An 18,428-nucleotide genomic window follows, 5' to 3' on the forward strand; every position below is an offset into this window, starting at 1 on the left:
TAAGAATGTTGAATATTGGTCCCCACTCTCTTCTGGCTTGTAGGGTTTCTGCCGAGAGATCCGCTGTTAGTCTGATGGGCTTCCCTTTGATGGTAACCCGACCTTTCTCTCTGGCTGCCCTTAACATTTTTTCCTTCATTTCAACTTTGGTGAATCTGACAATTATGTGTCTTGGAGTTGCTCTTCTCGAGGAGTATCTCTGTGGCGTTCTCTGTATTTCCTGAATCTGAATGTTTGCCTGTCTTGCTAGATTGGGGAAGTTCTCCTGGATAATATCCTGCAGAGTGTTTTCCAACTTGTTTCCATTCTCCCCATCACTTTCAGGTACACCAATCAGACGTAGATTTGGTCTTTTCACATAGTCCCACATTTCTTGGAGGCTTTGCTCATTTCTTTTTATTCTTTTTTCTTTAAACTTCCCTTCTCGCTTCATTTCATTCATTTCATCTTCCAGGGCTGATACCCTTTCTTCCATTTGATCGCATCGGCTCCTGAGGCTTCTGCATTCTTCACGTAGTTCTCGAGCCTTGGTTTTCAGCTCCATCAGCTCCTTTAAGCACTTCTCTGTATTGGTTATTCTAGTTATACATTCTTCTAAGCACTGCTCAAGGAAATAAAAGAGGATACAAACAAATGGAAGAACATTCCATGCTCATGGGTAGGAAGAATCAATATCATGAAAATGGCCATCCTTCCCAAGGTAATTTACAGATTCAATGCCATCCCCATCAAGTTACCAATGACTTTCTTCACAGAATTGGAAAAAACTACTTTAAAGTTCATATGGAACCAAAAAAGAGCCCGCATCGCCAAGTCAATCCTAAGCCAAAAGAACAAAGCTGGAGGCATCACGCTACCTGACTTCAAACTATACTACAAGGCTACAGTAACCAAAACAGCATGGTACTGGTACCAAAACAGAGATATAGATCAATGGAACAGAACAGAGCCCTCAGAAATAACGCCACATATCTACAACTATCTGATCTTTGACAAACCTGACAAAAACAAGAAATGGGGAAAGGATTCCCTATTTAATAAATGGTGCTGGGAAAACTGGCTAGCCATATGTAGAAAGCTGAAACTGGATCCCTTCCTTACACCTTATACAAAAATGAATTCAAGATGGATTAAAGACTTAAATGTTAGACCTAAAACCATAAAAACCCTAGAAGAAAACCTAGGCAATACCATTCAGGACATAGGCATGGGCAAGGACTTCATGTCTAAAACTCCAAAAGCAATGGCAACAAAAGCCAAAATTGACAAATGGGATCTAATTAAACTAAAGAGCTTCTGCACAGCAAAGGAAACTACCATCAGAGTGAACAGGCAACCTACAAAATGGGAGAAAATTTTCGCAACCTACTCATCTGACAAAGGGCTAATATCCAGAATCTACAATGAACTCCAACAAATTTACAAGAAAAAAACAAACAACCCCATCAAAAAGTGGGCAAAGGACATGAACAGACACTTCTCAAAAGAAGACATTTATGCAGCCAAAAAACACATGAAAAAATGCTCACCATCACTGGCCATCAGAGAAATGCAAATCAAAACCACAATGAGATACCATCTCACACCAGTTAGAATGGCAATCATTAAAAAGTCAGGAAACAACAGGTGCTGGAGAGGATGTGGAGAAATAGGAACACTTTTACACTGTTGGTGGGACTGTAAACTAGTTCAACCCTTGTGGAAGTCAGTGTGGCGATTCCTCAGGGATCTAGAACTAGAAATTCCATTTGACCCAGACATCCCATTACTGGGTATATACCCAAAGGACTATAAATCATGCTGCTATAAAGACACATGCACACGTATGTTTATTGCGGCATTATTCACAATAGCAAAGACTTGGAACCAACCCAAATGTCCAACAATGATAGACTGGATTAAGAAAATGTGGCACATATACACCATGGAATACTATGCAGCCATAAAAAATGATGAGTTCACGTCCTTTGTAGGGACATGGATGAAATTGGAAATCGTCATTCTCAGTAAACTATCGCAAGAACAAAAAACCAAACACCGCATATTCTCACTCATAGGTGAGAATTGAACAATGAGAACACATGGACACAGGAAGGGGAACATCACACTTCGGGGACTGTTGTGGGGTGGGGGGAGGGGGGAGGGATAGCATTGGGAGATATACCTAATGCTAGATGACGAGCTGGTGGGTGCAGCGCACCAGCATGGCACATGTATACATATGTAACTTACCTGCACGTTGCGCACATGTACCATAGAGCCTAAAGTATAATAATAATAATAATAATAATAATAATAAAAAAAGAAAAAAAAAAAAAAAATAGCAATGCCTACCCTCTTTTGATTGTTGGGAGAATTAAATGAGTTAAAGTCTATAAAGTGCTTAGCAGACTATTTGGCACCCACCTAGGAAGCTCTCAGAAATGAGCTTCATAGAGTACCTAAAAACAGAAGGCACTGACTGTTTCCCCAGATGAGGATATGGCTGATTTTAGTTCTTTGTTTTGTTCAAGAACTAAGAGAGCACAATGTTTGTAAACATTCTCTTTAAAGCAAAATGTAAAAAGATTTCCAGTGTAAATTATTTCAAAACAGGTGAATTAGGTCCAAAATATAAAATATGTGGGGTATACAAAAAAACTTTACTGTTGTGTCAGATCCAGTTATTTCTCAGCGCTAGCAGGGCCCATCATGTGTGGACAATGTAACCTATAAGCACACATTCCCTCAGGGAACTGGAACCATGAGAAAGCTATCCCAAGTTATGTTGCATCTTGTTTTGCCTTGTGGGGTTCCCTGCTTCTGACAAAATTTGTATATGACCACTGTGTGGGTGTGGTCATACGGTGTCTTCTCACCAACTTGCAACCATTCTTAAAACACCGTATAGATTAATGACAAAAACCTGTTTACTCCTCTGTTACTCTGCCATAAATTGGGCAATGTGTTTTCTTCTCGATTTCATTCTCTGAACATGCTTATGAAATGGGTGCAATTTTAAGCCATATTTGATAAATATGGAAACTGGGGCTTTTTAAGATTATGCACTTTGTCAGAGTGCAGACCCTGCACAGAGCAAGATCTTTCCTTAAAAAAAAAAGAAAAGAAAATTACTGCTCTACTCCAGTAGTTCTCAAACTTCACTGCAATCAGAATCACCTGTGGATTTTTCAAAAATATAATCAGATCCAATCTCCAGAAATTTCAATTAATTTTTGGTGGAGTCAAGGAACCAGTAATACATAATTTAAAAAATTCTTTTCAACTTTTTCTACTGTGCAAATTTGAGAAGCCTTTTTCTAAAGCATTACACTATATCATTGTTTTCCAAAATTGTTTGACTGAAATCTTCAGTAAAAAACATTTAACATCATCAACCAGTATACATATAAATATAAAACTGAAACAAAAGTTTTACAAAACAATGCATTTACTACCTGCAAGCATTCCGTTAATTTATCTTCTATTCTATTATATACTATATCTTTTATTTTAATTGCAACCTTCTCAATTGATTTCATAACCCACTGGTTGGTTACCAAGCACAGTTTGAAAATCACTGCTCAGGGCCAAGTGTGGTGGCTCACGCCTGTAATCCCAGCAATTTGGAAGACAGAGGCAGGTGGCTCACTTGAGCCCAGGAGTTCAAGACCAGCCTGGGCAACATGGCAAAAACCCTGCCTCTACAAAAAATATAAAAATTAGCCAGGCGTGATGGCACACACCTGTAATCCCAGCCACCCAGCTACTTAGCGGGCTGATGTGGGAGGATAGCTTGAGCCTGGGAGGTCAAAGCTGCAGTGAGATATGATTGCACCACTGAACTCCAGAGTAGATGACCTTTCCTTAAAAAAGAAAACAAAAGAAAGGCAAATAAAAGACAGGAAAATCACTGCTCTGTACAATGCTTAATAAAAATATGCTCCATTTCCCTACCCTTTCCTGATACATATTCTATTTTAGCCTCCTCTCCAAATTGGAGACCATTTATTCCTGAGTGCTGAGAGATCATTCCACTCCACTCCCTTCTTGGCAACACTCTGCTAGCTCTATATCCTCTTTCTACAGCTGAATACCTATGCATGACAACTGTTCTGACATACTTTCTTCAAATATGTGATTCTTAAAACAGATAGTGCTATGGTTCAAGAAAGATGACCCCTTTTAGGTCCAAGAAAGGGTGACAAGTCCATACATTTTATTCCATTCTGAAGTAGAATGACCAATTGCATTTGTAGTATTTTATTGCTGTGTAACAAATTACCACAAATTTAGTGGCTTGAAACAACACAGTGTCCATGGATCGGATGGCCAGGTACAGGATGGCTTGATCCTCTGCTCAGGGTCTCACCAGGCTGAAATCAAGGTGTTGGTTGGGGTTGAGATCTCATCTGAGGCTCGGGGTCCTTTTCTCAGCTCACTGGTTGTTGGCAGAGTTCAGTTCTTTGTGGCTATTGAAAACTAAAATAAAACCGTAAAGCACCCCAAACTGACTGACTAGACCCTCTCTTGACCAAGGGGATCCCAGAGAAACTTTGGAAGCTCTGTTTCTGGCCATGACAGGAAGGGAGGTCAGACACACCTTATTATATCCCCTCCATTTTGTGGTTTAGACACAAAAACTGATGAGCATTAATGTTAAAATAGAACTCATAAGACTAATAGAACAGACTCTTTATAGCAGTAAGATATCAAATTATATACAAGACCTAAGGCCACACCAGGCAGAGGTTAAGTCACACACCCTGCACTTAAGAATCAGCTGTGTTCTAATTGTTATAAGATTTTCTTAATTTATTTCTCACTGGCCTTGAGATACGTAATGTGTAAGCAGTTGCAGCATACCCACCACCAGTTGCTGACTAACTGAGCCCCCCTATTCCACAAGCCATAACTATAGCTTTGACTGGACAAGAGACTGAGTTCTGTAACTTTTCCTGATAAAAGACCACTGGCCATGGATTGGTTCTGGCCAGTTTACAGAGGCTACAAACTTGAGTGCCTCTGTGTCCCTACTTCACATTTTTATGTGTAGGTCCAAACTGTAATACAATTAAATCTTAAGTCTCCACCCCAAAATGAACATGGACCACATGTAACATGCATGTTTGCTTATGACCCATAGGCACGCCCCCTTGTCGTGAATATTCATAGTTTCTCCTATATACTCTTAAATATGGCCATTCAGCTTAAATGCCTGATTTACTCCTCACTCCCTCAAAGTGTTTGCCTTTCAGGCTCTACCAGAGGCTACATTTCTCAACATGTCAGAATGGCTACCTTGAGGTCTGTAGCCCTTTATAAGAAATAAAGCTCTTCTTTCTAACTTTATAAATTGTGTAATTTTTAAGCTAATGCTGTAAGACTCATGGTAATTTTTAAGCTAATGCTATAAAACTTAAGTCAGCAGGAGAATCTCTTTTTAGGAATGGCTTGGTGCCTTTTATAAAGCATCACCCGATTAGGTCACACTCACATAGAATAATTGCCTTTGTGATAAGTCTCAATCCACAGATTAGTAGCCTAATCACAAGAGTGGTACCCCATTCACAATTCCTACTCGCATTCAAGGGATGAGAATCATACGGATATACAGAATCATACAGATATAGATATACAGAATCATACAGATATGTACATCAAAGTTTTAAGGACCATCACAGATGTCAGCCTACCACAACAGCCATCTCAATTTTCTTCAGTATATTCTGGTTTTACCACTGAAAGTTCCACAACCCAAGGGAAAATCCTAGGCAAACTGGTACAGTGGTCCCCTTACCAGTGGAAAGCAAAGTCTCTCACCTAGCATCCTTTATGTCACACACCTAATGAAAGTCCAATTACAGAAAACCTGAACATAGAGTTTATTCCTATTCTCCTCTGATACAATGCTTGTAAAGACGAGTTAAGTCATGTGCTTATAGTCAGAGATGCCTTAGTGTGAGCACCATAGAAACACTTGACCAATAACTTATTTTTCTTGTAGAGCATATCCCATCCACTATACCCCCCCAAAAATGTTCATGAATAAAACTATGATGCAAAGGGAAAAGTACTGCCTTTTCAAATTTCCTTCATGTCACATGCTACGTGTGTCAGTTAATAAATACAGTATAATCCCAATGGTGTGATATAAAACTCTACGTGCAGGCACCAATGCTAAAGTTAGCAGTGCTTTCAGAACAAGCCTAATTTAAACATCAAACCTCACTAATTAGCCTATTTTTCCCTGGCAAATTTTGTTTTACAAACTCCTGCCTAAATTTGAAAATCATGGTAGCTTAATAATCATAAAATTGTAGAATAATAAACATGGTACTGAGCAGAACATTGAATTGCAGTTAAGAAGAAAACCTTCACATCCCTTGTAAGTTGGATTCCTAAGTATTTTATTCTCTTTGAAGCAATTGTGAATGGGAGTTCACTCACGATTTGGCTCTCTGTTTATCTATTATTGGTATATAAGAATGCTTGTGGTTTTTGTACATTGATTTTGTATCCTGAGACTTTGCTGAAGTTGCTTATCAGCTTAAGGAGATTTTGGGCTGAGACAATGGGGTTTTCTAGATATACAGTCATGTCATCTGCAAACAGGGACAATTTGACTTCCTCTTTTCCTAATTGAATACCCTTTATTTCCTTCTCCTGCCTAATTGCCCTGGCCAGAACTTCCAACACTATGTTGAATAGGAGTGGTGAGAGAGGGCATCCCTGTCTTGTGCCAGTTTTCAAAGGGAATGCTTCCAGTTTTTGCCAATTCAGTATGATATTGGCTGTGGGTTTGTCACAGATAGCTCTTATTATTTTGAGATACGTCCCATCAATACCTAATTTATTGAGAGTTTTTAACATGAAGGTTGTTGAATTTTGTCAAAGGCCTTTTCTGCATCTATTGAGATAATCATGTGGTTTTTGTCTTTGGTTCTGTTTATATGCTGGATTACATTTATTGATTTGCGTATATTGAACCAGCCTTGCATCCCAGGGATGAAGCCCACTTGATCATGGTGGATAAGCTTTTTGATGTGCTGCTGGATTCGGTATGCCAGTATTTTATTGAGGATTTTTGCATCAATATTCATCAAGGATATTGGTCTAAAATTCTCTTTTTTGGTTGTGTCTCTGCCCGGCTTTGGTATCAGGATGATGCTGGCCTCATAAAATGAGTTAGGGAGAATTCCCTCTTTTTCTATTGATTGGAATAGTTTCAGAAGGAATGGTCCCAGTTCCTCCTTGTACCTCTGGTAGAATTCGGCTGTGAATCCATCTGGTCCCGGACTCTTTTTGGTTGGTAAGCTATTGATTATTGCCACAATTCAGATCCTGTTATTGGTCTATTCAGGGATTCAAATTCTTCCTGGTTTAGTCTTGGGAGAGTGTATGTGTCGAGGAATTTATCCATTTCTTCTAGATTTTCTAGTTTATTTGCTTAGAGGTGTTTGTAGAATTCTCTGATGGTAGTTTGTATTTCTGTGGGACCTGAAGGACCTCTTCAAGGAGAACTACAAACCACTGCTCAATGAAATAAAAGAGGATACAAACAAATGGAAGAACATTCCATGCTCATGGGTAGGAAGAATCAATATCGTGAAAATGGCCATACTGCCCAAGATAATTTATAGATTCAATGCCATCCCCATCAAGCTACCAATGACTGTCTTCACAGAATTGGAAAAAACTACTTATAAGTTCATATGGAACCAAAAAAGAGCCCGCATCGCCAAGTCAATCCTAAGCCAAAAGAACAAAGCTGGAGGCATCACGCTACCTGACTTCAAACTATACTACAATGCTACGGTAACCAAAACAGCATGGTACTGGTACCAAAACAGAGACATAGATCAATGGAACAGAACAGAGCCGTCAGAAATAACGCCGCATATCTACAACTATCTGATCTTTGACAAACCTGAGAAAAACAAGAAATGGGGAAATAATTCCCTATTTAATAAATGGTGCTGGGAAAACTGGCTAGCCATATGTAGAAAGCTGAAACTGGATCCCTTCCTTACACCTTATACAAAAATTAATTCAAGATGGATTAAAGACTTAAATGTTAGACCTAAAACCATAAAAACCCTAGAAGAAAACCTAGGCATTACCATTCAGGACATAGGCATGGGCAAGGACTTCATGTCTAAAACACCAAAAGCAATGGCAACAAAAGCCAAAATTGACAAATGGGACCTAATTAAACTCAAGAGCTTCTGCACAGCAAAAGAAACTACCATCAGAGTGAACAGGCAACCTACAAAATGGGAGAAAATTTTCGCAACCTACTCATCTGACAAAGGGCTAATATCCAGAATCTACAATGAACTCCAACAAATTTACAAGAAAAACACAAACAACCCCATCAAAAAATGGGCAGAGGATATGAACAGACACTTCTCAAAAGAAGACATTTATGCAGCCAAAAGACACATGAAAAAATGCTCATCATCACTGGCCATCAGAGAAATGCAAATCAAAACCACAATGAGATACCATCTCACACCAGTTAGAATGGCGATCATTAAAAAGTCAGGAAACAACAGGTGGTGGAGAGGATGTGGAGAAATAGGAAGGCTTTTACACTGTTGGTGGGACTGTAAACTAGTTCAACCATTGTGGAAGTCAGTGTGGCGATTCCTCAGGGATCTAGAACTAGAAATACCATTTGACCCAGCCATCCCATTACTGGGTATATACCCAAAGGACTATAAATCATGCTGCTATAAAGACACATGCACACGTATGTTTATTGCGGCACTATTCACAATAGCAAAGACTTGGAACCAACCCAAATGTCCAACAATGATAGACTGGATTAAGAAAATGTGGCACATATACACCATGGAATACTGTGCAGCCATAAAAAGTGATGAGTTCATGTCCTTTGTAGGGACATGGATGAAATTGGAAATCATCATTCTCAGTAAACTATCGCAAGGACAAAAAAACAAACACTGCATGTTCTCACTCATAGGTGGGAATTGAACAATGAGAACACATGGACACAGGAAGGGGAACATCACACTCTGGGGACTGTTGTGGGGTGAGGGGAGGGGGGAGGGATAGCATTAGGAGATATACCTAATGCTAAATGACGAGTTAATGGGTGCAGCACACCAGCATGGCACATGTATACATATGTAACAAACCTGCACATTGTGCACATGTACCCTAAAACTTAAAGTATAATAATAAAAAAAAAGAAAACCTAAATTATATGTTATGCAATTTGCTTTCTTCCCATGATTGAAAAATTCTTCTAAACTAAAAACTGAAACAAAGACAGTTGTCTGTTTTCTATCAATTTATTTCTACTCAGATTATTTTAAAGCATTTAGAAATTGAAATTCCAAGGGAGAAAAATCAAGAATATCTCTTCCCACAGTCTAATATAAGTTTTCAGCTTCTATAAATATTAGTTCCCTGGAGTTCTTCACATTGAAATGTGATACTTTGTATTACTTTTGTCTGTTTCAAAGGATAGATCAATGGCTTTTTTTTATTATTATTATTTGATTCTAGCTTGAATTTTTCTTTTTCTCTTTCCTCTGCTTGGAACAAATTCAGTTGCATAAAAAGGCAGTCCTTAGGCACCCACTCATTATAAATCACTTCTCATTCTACTTTACTAACGTTGTACCATCAGTTTAAAAAGTTCTTCAGAATATTAACAGACTTAGAACAATACCTCTGAAAATGGAATTGGCTTTTCTTTGAAATTTCAGATGGTTTTCTTTTTCCTATGGATATTTGTTGCCCACATCTGATTCCATTTCTTTTCCTAAGGTCTGCTTCAGTGTAGAGGCGATAATCATTCCTTGATTCACTCGAAACATTTCCGATATAATGGGCTTTTATATTGGTTGTTTACATCTGTGTACGAAGAATCTCTTCAGCTTTCTAGTTTGACTAGTAAGCAAACATCAGCAAGACAATACTTCACTGTCTTACTTCCTTGGCATCATAAGGAAAAAGGCCATTTCAGCATCCCAAATCTGGGAAGTCTTTTATCCCCTTTCCATTTTTATAGGTTTAAGGTGATTTATTTGAAGAAGCACTTAGGAGAAAAGAGGGCAAGAATTTAAAACACATCACAGGATTCTGCACTACATGCCTCACTATATCTTAGTAAAACATATTTTGGCATAATTGGTGGTGCTGGAATCTTTCCCAGAAGCACAGAATTGCCTACAATGGGGGTAAAACTGAACTGCCTATGCTAAATCTAGACAGTCATTTCAGACTGTTAATTCCACCATATGAAAATGTCTTTTCAGGCCTTAAAAATGAAAAAAAAGCTTCATTCAGAATGTTTAAGTATATCAAAGAGTACTGTTTCATGGCTAGTGCCAATGTTCACTGTTAAACATAGGGGCCTCAAAGGAAAAACAGACTGCTTAGAAATAGAATATTCATCAAGTTATAATGGTTGATAATTATATTGCTACATTCCCCAGTTGTTTTCTAAAGAAGACGGAAAGCAACATTTACATGTTGGCATCATATCACCACCAACTGGCCAAGAGTGTTTACTAGGAATGTTTACTAGGAAGAAAATAATCAACTTCTAAAAACAAAACAAACAGGAATAGACAAACACAGTATTTGATAAGCTCATGGGGAAGCTAAATACTCCTCAACTTGCTTTTCTTTTTTTAATTGGCAATTGAGATTGAATTTCAACATCAAATCTGAGAAATACTGGCAGCTGAGATTCTGTCAATTTTGTGAGTCCACCACTTGTCAATCTATATTTTAGCCTTGAAAAATGTTCAAGAGTTGGTTCACTAAGTCTGTTTACTGCTTTATGAACCTGGTCCAAATAAACTATTTTATGCAATTATTTAGTGACAACATTAGCTGAATATCCAGTATTTTAAAAGGTGATACCGCTTCCTGGTGGTTAATTAAACTTTATTTAGAACAACCAGATATAAAACTGGAAACCTGACTGGATTTATTATTAACCTAAGTGCAGTTCTGACAATATTCAGGAGCTTCTAGTACTTATCCAGGAAGAATATATTTCTAGTTCTTATCAAACCCTCAAATTCACCTTCTCAATTGCAGAACTCATCCTATGACAGAGTACATATGTTGTAGATGTTTGTATGTGGTCAAAGGTGATTGGACTCTATTCAATACATATGTATATGGAAAACTATAGTCCCTTCTACAGTGATGATCCTTGTAGCTTTGTTTAGATCATTATGTCAGCTCTTTCCCCTTAATATTTACCTCATCACCAATACAATTATTTGGCTATAGGCAGGGGAAATGAGGCTTCTGAGTGGCTGACTCTTCAGTATAGATACATTCCTGATAATTATATATGCTATTTGACCACATCCCTATGTCCCTTTTAACATTATTATTTCTCATTCACCACTAAGGAAGCGTGGTATCTAATAGCATTCGAGTTTGGCGCTTTGTCTCAACTCTGGCTGCCACTACTCTTATCTAAACCTCCTTATTTACAACACCACAACAATTTCCAAACTAATTTCCTAGTCTCAAGTCTCTTTGCTCTCGAATCCATTTTCTGCACCATTGCCAAACTCACCATTTTCAAGGATCACTTGCAACTTGTAGTCTTATAATTACAAGCTACTGGAAAGGTACCCTATTTTCTACTGGATCAAATCTAAACTTATCAATTGACAAAGCAAACAACCTATAATCTAATGCAACACTCCCTCTCACTAGCCACCAATATTGACCTTCAGTTCTGGCCAGGTGACTCTTCTTGTCATCCTATTTCAACTCCCACAAAAGTCATGATGCATTTTTATAATTTAACTATTTTTTAAGCTGCAAAATGAATATTATATTATAATAATAGAAAAATACAACAGAATTCTCACAATTTCATAACAAATATTTTTATTTTGTCCATATAATAATAGCAAATAGTAATAGTGATATAGTGTTTGCTATAGATTGAATGTTTGTGTCCCCCTAAATTTTATACATTGAAATCGTAATGTCCAGTGTGATAGTCTTAGTAAGTGGGGCCTTTGGGAGATAATTAGATCATGAATTTGAAGCCCTCATTAATGAGATTAGTGCCTTTTGAGAAGAGGCATGAAAGCTTGCTCTTTGTCTCTGCTCTCTGCCACTTGAGGATACAACAAGATGGCCAGTTGCAAAACAGGAAGCATGTCCTCATGAGACACTGGATCTGCTAATGCCTTAATGCTGTACTTCTCAACCTCCAGTACTATGATAAACAAATTTCTGTTGTTCAAGCCATCTAATTGATGATATTCTGTTATAGAGGCCTGAACTGATTAAGACAGTTCTTATCAGGTTTCATGCCCTATTCTAACGTTTTTAAAAATGTGACCTCTATACACAGCATCTATTTTGATTGGTTGGTGCCAGTGTCATACTGCTTGTTAAATACCTGTATGGTGAATATCATTCTGGGGAGCAGAAGTGGTCAGAGAGGTTTACATCTATGCTGAATTAGAAGCAGGAGTACTGAATAACATTTCAGGCAGAGGAAGTGACATGCCAAGGGGCACCAGGGTCCAATAAAACATAGCAAATTTGGGAAATTGCAAGAGTCCCAGTATGCTTGGGGTGAAGAGAGGGTATGGAATTGAGAAAGAATGCTTGAAAGAAATACTAGAGTCTGATTACTAAGAGCCTTAAAAATCATGAAAGCAAAGAAGGGACTAAAGTTAGGAAATTGCCTGTTCAGACTAGTATTTCAGAAACTACTTGATATGATTTGGATTTATGTCTCCGCCCAAATCTCATGTCAAATTGTAATTTCCAGTATTGGAGATGGGGCCTGGTGCAGGGTGATTGGATCATGAGGGTGGACTTACCCTTGCTGTTCTCTTGATAACGAGTGAGTTCTCGTGAAATCTGGTTGTTTAAAAGTGTGTAGCACCTCCCTTTCACTCTCTTTCTCCTACTCCCACCATGTAAGACAGGGCTGCTTCCTCTTTGCATTCCACCATAATTGTAAGCTTCCTGAGGCTTCCACAGCCGTGCTTCCTGTACAACCTGCAGAACTGTGAGTCAATTAAACCTCTTTTCTTTACAAATTATCCAGTCTCAGGTAGTTCTTTAAAACAATGTGAGAATGGACCAATACACAACTCCTGCAGCAATGTGAGAAATAGATTTCAGAGATTAGGTTGCAGGCAGAAATAGTTGTATGGGGAAACTCTCTTCTGACTCTTGTCACATTTGGCTCACTCAAACTGTATTCTGTGAACAGTTTTAAGCTTTAAACATCTTTCTCAAGCACAAATGGACTACACCATTTTTTTTTTTTTATCTTTTCAGAACTAGCTCATGTGTGTCCAACAGGAGCATCCATTTCTGTTCTGTCACCTGGTCATCTTTTAGCTTAATGCTTTCTAAGGACTGGCAATCAAAGTTAAAATAAAATCCAAAGTCCTTCCTTTGGCTTACAAGGGCCAATATGATCTTCTTCTCTGCACTTGTCCATGTGTTCATCTCATATCACTTTCACACTCACTTACCATAATCCAGTGACACTGGTTTTATTACTATTATTTGAATAAATGAAGTATTTGGCAATAGTTGTTTTCTTCTGCTTGAAATGTACCTACACTCTCCCCTTCTCAATCTCCAGTGTTACTCAGCTGGATCCTTTCGTGCTCTTCAGATCTCAGTTTAAATATTACCTTTTCAAAAAGGTCTTCCCTAACTACTAAATATAAATAACCAACACACTTACGTATCCTACGTAAAATTCCATGCATAGCACATATTATTCTCTGCCACTTTTCTTGTAATTTGTTTGTTGATTTCTTAGCAAGTTATTGTCTATATTTCTTCAACACTAAAATGTACATTATGAGAAGACAAGAAACGTGTCTATTTCATTCATTGTTGAATTTCCAAGTATAGGATGTAATATATGTTCAATAAATATTTGTTGAAGGAATAGATGAACCAAGTGAGCACTAACCATACTGATTCAAGAAAGCTAGAAATCTGTTTACTATATATCAATAAACAAGTGTTAAAAATAATACTTATGGTATTGTTTATGCTGTGTTTTTCTGCATATTAATACACAACTGATGAACATACATGGTGTGAACCTTAAAGAATAACACAGTTATTCTGTATTTTGCAAGCCCTTAAGGAAATGTATTCTGTGGAGTTTCTCAGTTTGAGAGAAGTCTAGTATTGTACTAATAATATATGGGCAAAAAATATAGTGAAGATGTGGATGCAAAATATAAGAGACCTTGATCCATACTTACCAGAATTTCTTGAATGTACACATGCTATTATTCACACCACTTTTATCACACAAACATATCATCTAGGAGGTTCACTGGTGGATATGACTAAATGAGTCTATTTCTAGTAACTTTTTGTTATAAAACAGACCTATTTATTCAGGAGATTATGTTGTTTTGTTGAGGCTTTACATTTACATATACATATAGTGAAGATAAGCCTTTCATGCACTCATTTGTTAAATAATAAATTATTGATTACTGCAGACAAAAAAAAACCGACCACCAAGACAGAAGAAAAAGTGCAGTAATAAATCCATACATTTTTCTTTTTAAAAATTTTTAATTTAAGTTCTAGGATACAGAACATGCAGGTTTGTTACATAGGTATATATGTGCCATGGTGATTTGCTGCCCCTATCAACCCGTCATCTGGCTTTTAAGCCCCTCAAGCATTAGGTATTTGTCCAAATGCTCTCCCTCCCCTTGCACTCCAACACCCAACAGGCCCTGGTGTGTGTTGTTCCCCTCCCTGTGTCCATGTGTTCTCATTGTTTAACTTCCACTTATGAGTGCAAACATGCGGTATTTGGTTTTCTGTTCCTGTGTTATTTTGTTGAGAATGATGGCTTACAGCTTCATCCATATCCCAGAAAAGGGCATGAACTCATTCTTTTTTATGACTACATAGTATTCCATGGTGTATTTGTAGCACATTTTCTTTATCCAGGCTATAATTAATGATCATTTGGGTTGGTTCCAAGTCTTTGCTATTGTAAATAGTGCTGCAATAAACATACGTGTGCAGGTGTCTTCATAGTAGAATGATTTCTAATCCTTTGGGTATATACCCAGTAATGAGATTGCTGGGTCAAATGAGATTTCTGGTTCTAGATCCTTGAGAAATCACCACACTGTCTTCCACAATGGTTGAACTAATTTACATTCCCACCAACAGTGTAAAAGGGTTCCTATTTCTCCACAGCCTTGCCAGCATCTGTTGCTTGCTGACTTTTTAATAATCACCATTCTGACTTGTGTGAGATGGTATCTCATTCTGGTCTTGATTTGCATTTCTCTAATGACCAGCAATGAGGTTTTTTTCATGTGTTTGTTGGCCGCATAAATGTCTTCTTTGAGAAGTGTCTGTTCATATCCTTACCCCAATTTTTGATGGTGTTGTTTCTTTATTTCTTATACATTTGTTTAAGTTCCTTGTAGATTCTGAATATTAGACATTTTTCAGGAGGGTAGATAGCAAAAATTTTCTACAATTCTGTAGGTTGCCTGTTCACACTGATGATAGTTTCTGACCTCTTCAAAGAGAACTACAAACCACTGGTCAAGGAAATAAGAGAGGACACACACAAATGGAAAAATAAAAAACTTTCCTGCTCATGGATAGGAAAACTCAGAATCATGAAAATGGCCAGACTGCCCAAAGTAATTTATAGATTCAATACTATTCCCATCAAGCTACCGTTGGCTTTATTCATTGAATTAGGAAAAACTACTTTAAATTTCATATGGAACCAAAAAAGAGCCCATATAGCCAAGACAAACCTAAGCAAAAAGAACAAAGCTGGAGGCATCAAATAAACTAGAAAATCTAGAAGAAATGGATAAATTCCTCGACACATACACTCTCCCAAGACTAAACCAGGAAGAAGTTGACTCTCTGAATAGACCAATAACAGGCCCTGAAATTGTGGCAATAATCAATAGCTTACCAACCAAAAAGAGTCCAGGACCAGATGGATTCACAGCCGAATTCTACCAGAGGTACAAGGAGGAACTGGGACCATTCCTTCTGAAACTATTCCAATCAATAGAAAAAGAGGGAAGCCTCCATAACTCATTTTATGAGGCCAGCATCATCCTGATACCAAAGCCGGGCAGAGACACAACCGAAAAAGTGAATTTTAGACCAATATCCTTGATGAACATTGATGCAAAAATCCTCAATAAAATACTGGCAAACTGAATCCAGCAGCACATCAAAAAGCTTATCCACTATGATCAAGTGGGCTTCATCCCTGGGGTGCAAGGCTGGTTCAATATACACAAATCAATAAATGTAATCCAGCATATAAACAGAACCAAAGACAAAAACCACATGATTATCTCAATAGATGCAGAAAAGGCCTTTGACAAAATTCAACAACCCTTCATGCTAAAAACTCTCAATAAATTAGGTATCGATGGGACATATCTCAAAATAATAAGAGCTATCTATGACAAACCCACAGCCAATATCATACTGAATGGGCAAAAACTGGAAGCATTCCCGTTGAAAACTGGCACAAGACAGGGATGCCCTCTCTCACCACTCCTATTCAACATAGTGTTGGAAGTTCTGGCCAGGGCAATTAGGCAGGAGAAGGAAATAAAGGGTATTCAATTAGGAAAAGAGGAAGTCAAATTGTCCCTGTTTGCAGATGACATGATAGTATATCTAGAAAACCCCATTGTCTCAGCCCAAATCTCCTTAAGCTGATAAGCAACTTCAGCAAAGTCTCAGGATACAAAATCAATGTACAAAAATCACAAGCATTCTTATACACCAATAACAGACAAACAGAGAGCCAAATCGTGAGTGAACTCCCATTCACAATTGCTTCAAAGAGAATAAAATATCTAGGAATCCAACTTACAAGGAATGTGAAGGACCTCTTCAAGGAGAACTACAAACCACTGCTCAATGAAATAAAAGAGGATACAAACAAATGGAAGAACATTCCATGCTCATGGGTAGGAAGAATCAATATTGTGAAAATGGCCATACTGCCCAAGGTAATTTATAGATTCAATGCCATCCCCATCAAGCTACCAATGACTTTCTTCACAGAACTGGAATAAACTACTTTAAAGTTCATATGGAACCAAAAAAGAGCCCACATCACCAAGTCAATCCTAAGCCAAAAGAACAAAGCTGGAGGCATCACGCTACCTGACTTCAAACTATACTACAAGGCTACAGTAACCAAAACAGCATGGTACTGGTACCAAAACAAAGATATAGATCAATGGAACAGAACAGAGCCCTCAGAAATAACGCTGCATATCTACAACTATCTGATCTTTGACAAATCTGACAAAAACAAGAAATGGGGAAAGGATTCCCTATATAATAAATGGTGCTGGGAAAACTGGCTAGCCATATGTAGAAAGCTGAAACTGGATCCCTTCCTTACACCTTATACAAAAATTAATTCAAGATGGATTAAAGACTTAAATGTTAGACCTAAAACCATAAAAACCCTAGAAGAAAACCTAGGCATTACCATTCAGGACATAGGCATGGGTAAGGACTTCATGTCTAAAACACCAAAAGCAATGGCAACAAAAGCCAAAATTGACAAATGGGACCTAATTAAACTCAAGAGCTTCTGCACAGCAAAAGAAACTACCATCAGAGTGAACAGGCAACCTACAAAATGGGAGAAAATTTTCGCAACCTACTCATCTGACAAAGGGCTAATAATATCCAGAATCTACAATGAACTCCAACAAATTTACAAGAAAAAAACAAGCAACCCCATCAAAAAGTGGGCAAAGGACATGAACAGACACTTCTCAAAAGAAGACATTTATGCAGCCAAAAAACACATGAAAAAATGCTCATCATCACTGGCCATCAGAGAAATGCAAATCAAAACCACAATGAGATACCATCTCATACCAGTTAGAATGGCAATCATTAAAAAGTCAGGAAACAACAGGTGCTGGAGAGGATGTGGAGAAATAGGAACACTTTTACACTGTTGGTGGGACTGTAAACTAGTTCAACCATTGTAGAAGTCAGTGTGGCGATTCCTCAGGGATCTAGAACTAGAAATACCATTGGACCCAGCCATCCCATTACTGGGTATATACCCAAAGGACTATAAATCATGCTGCTATAAAGACACATGCACACGTATGTTTATTGCAGCACTATTCACAATAGCAAAGACTTGCAACCAACCCAAATGTCCAACAATGATAGACTGGATTAAGAAAATGTGGCACATATACACCATGGAATACTGTGCAGCCATATAAAATGAGTTCATGTCCTTTGTAGGGACATGGATGAAATTGGAAATCATCATTCTCAGTAAACTATCGCAAGGAGAAAAAACCAAACACCGCATATTCTCACTCATAGGTGGGAATTGAACAATGAGAACACATGGACACAGGAAGGGGAATATCACA

The sequence above is a fragment of the Pongo pygmaeus genome, chromosome X (genome assembly GCF_028885625.2).
Source record: "Pongo pygmaeus isolate AG05252 chromosome X, NHGRI_mPonPyg2-v2.0_pri, whole genome shotgun sequence".
Lineage (NCBI taxonomy): Eukaryota > Metazoa > Chordata > Mammalia > Primates > Hominidae > Pongo > Pongo pygmaeus.